At 41.1% G+C, this 2,982-nt stretch overlaps 1 protein-coding gene across 1 annotated transcript in view; it reads right to left on the bottom strand.

The window, feature by feature from the left end:
- Positions 1-2,982, bottom strand: part of LOC102672658 (homeobox protein homothorax-like) — a 321,785-nt gene that overhangs the window by 104,209 nt on the left and 214,594 nt on the right. The window lies entirely within an intron of this gene.

The following is a 2,982-nucleotide window of genomic DNA, read 5'->3' as shown; positions in this document are numbered from 1 at the left end:
TATATATATATATATATACATCCAAAAACGTTTCTCCCAGTTTCTACGTGTTACATCTTTCTCTAAAACTGTGAAGCTCGAAGCGTGTCCGAGGCGGGAAAGGCCCGGTCGCAAACTTACGCGTTATTTACGACGACAGTGCGTCGAAGTGAGGGCAAAGCCCGGCCGTTCCGCGTTCCCCGGCAGTCTATGCTTTTAAACAATTTATCGAGTGATTTATCGCGTAACAGGTAAGTGCACAGAGCGCATAGATGGCACGGGGGACTTTTATCTGCGCGACGGCAGTCGCATTACAGGGCGTCGCGTCGTCTGGACGCACCTGCGAAATACTATTTATTGCTGGGCAACGACGACGAAAAAAGAGAGAGAGGGGGGGGAAGAGAAATGACAAAAATAGAGGGAAGGAGAGAGAAGGAAGAGAGAAGAAGAAAAAAAGGATCGTTACCTCTCGACTGTAACGGAAGAGAGGCACGTTTTATCGCGTTGTCGCGCCGATGCAGATGCACACACGGCGATCCATCGTGCGCGATACCCTCGTATTGGCTTTCAGGAAGATGGACTTTACGAGGGGGCCATTCGAGATATACTATACAAGAGGGGGAGGGAGGGAGAGGTCAATAGCGGAGGGATAGGGATAGACGGTTTACAAGATAATCTTTGTGTCGCGAATTATTGAAGGAAATCGACGGATCGGCGACGATAAAGCCCGTGGAAACGACAGGTTTACTGGTGAGCGAGGGATTTAATGGAAAGGTCGTCGCAACTTTGTCGCTTGTTCGGAGGTGGTCGTTATAAATTATTCCCTTGTCGCGTATGAACACCCTCCCTCCCCTCTCTTTTCTCGAGAAACTCGTTTTCAAACGATAGCGACAACAACTTCTAGTTTGTCGCCGAAATAATTTCAGAGAGGAGGGATGCGGCGCGATTATTGTGCAAAAGAAAAGGAAATTCATCGAGATGAAAAATTGATCGGATCGGGGAAACTTTCTGTTTAGAATAGTAATCCGTTCCAAAGGAACGAATTGAGCATAGAAAATAGAAAGTTTTCGAGATATTACCGGATTTTCCCTGATCGACGATGCATCACGATTATTGCGTCCAATCGAGTCGCGATAAATCGCGATAAATTATTTTCGAAAGTGAGGGATTGTTCCAAGATCGTCTCGATTCGGATAAATTGGATTTCAGGGGCGAGCAAGAGTATCCGGTTACGGGATTGGTAAAATTCAATTTTAATTCAGGTAGTATTAGCTTAGAGTTATACATAGACACGTAGCTTTAAAATTCGATATGATGCGTTTGAACACGGTTGAGCGGCGGGGGGAGGGGAAAAATGGGGCGGCGTGACACGTGAGCGGGGAAAGGGAGAGAAGCATGGCATTGGCAACAGCTCAAAGACGCGGCGGCGAAAGCGGAGCTAGATGCATAAATGATGCACTCCTCGGTTATTCCATCGGTCTTGTTGCGCGAGTCCATAAATTCGTGTATAAATCTCATCGTTCTTCCAGCGAAGTTACTGCTCGCATTAATTTCGCACTTGCGGCAACGCCGCTCTCCGATGCGCCCGAAGCAACAGGAAGACGAACGACACGTGCCCCAAAGTGCGCGCGTGCGCGCGCGAGAGAACGAAAACATTGTCGCGAACCGCCTTCCCCGCCAATGTTCATCTCTTTGAAAATGATACTCGGATGATACCGATGTTCCATCATCCCTAATTTGTACGTTCAACGCGTTTAAATTTATTTTTAATTTCGATGATTGATGTCTATTAACCTATCTCCTTTACCTGTAACCTTTACCGCTTATGTCGAAATAAACGTTAAATTTATTCCGTTCGAGGCACGAGAAGATATAGTAGGTTATAATTTAAAAAATGGAAAGAATAGTATTCGTAGAAATTAAAAATAATTTCGATAATTTTAAGATGTTAATTTTTTTTGAAGAGATGTAAGATTAAAGTGGTAGCTATTGTCGAATTATTGGATCATATAGTGCGAATTATGAATAAGAAACGCTATGAGCGGAAGAGGAGAAACGTGGAAAAAAAGTGACTCACGCGATCTACGGATAATCACGTTAATTATATTACGTGAGGTACACGTTAATCCCGGGGGGACAATGCGTCGTGCATCTTAATTTTCATCTCTCTTGTATTAGCTCCCATAGCTGTATTAAAGTCGTCATAAAGCGAGGGAACAAATCGCGATGACCACGAATCCATTTATCACCGAAAAAATGGGACACACGAATGTTGAATATGCACAGTATTGGCTATGCGTCACATTTTTACATTTTGCAATTTTAATTTCTACCCCATCTGAAACCATTTTTATTTTCCTGTATTAACGTTTATCAACTGACATTTTATATCGTCCGTATCGATAAAAATAAAACAAGAATAGAATTTTACGATACATTAAAAATTATCAATTGAAAGATTTGCAAAAGTTCTTTTAAATCTTTTTATATCGCGTACAAATAAATTTATCAAGTTAACTGAATAATTCAAAAGAATAATAATATTTATCGTTAATAAAGATAACAATGCTCTTAATTTATCGACACTGTGTAAAATTAATTATAATAAAATTCGCGGCATTGATTCAATTAATTTTTCAACACGATTCTATTCAATCTCACATAAAAATATTCACATCCATTTCAAATCCTTTCGATGGAAGAAAAAATTTTGCGAGTGTTTCAATATCGTACGATAACCATCTTGAATAATTTCTAAAACAAAACTAATCTAAAAACCGTTTTAATAATTTCCTACGCGTTCATATTAATAACTATCGAATATAAAATATCATTCCTTCTCCGTTTCCAAAAAGAACAAAATACCGAAACTGCATTTACGAACAATCCCTTGAAGCGTTACCTTACAACATCGAACCGAGCACACCGTGGCTTCCTCGCTACGTAAAGTAACCGTACGCACGACCTTTGGAGAGCGGTCGATTAAATCAGGCTCTGGTTCCG

This window comes from Apis dorsata, unplaced genomic scaffold (assembly GCF_000469605.1).
Source record: "Apis dorsata unplaced genomic scaffold, Apis dorsata 1.3 scaffold_265, whole genome shotgun sequence".
Classification (NCBI taxonomy): Eukaryota; Metazoa; Arthropoda; class Insecta; order Hymenoptera; family Apidae; genus Apis; species Apis dorsata.
This window is presented reverse-complemented; position numbering and strand designations above follow the sequence as displayed.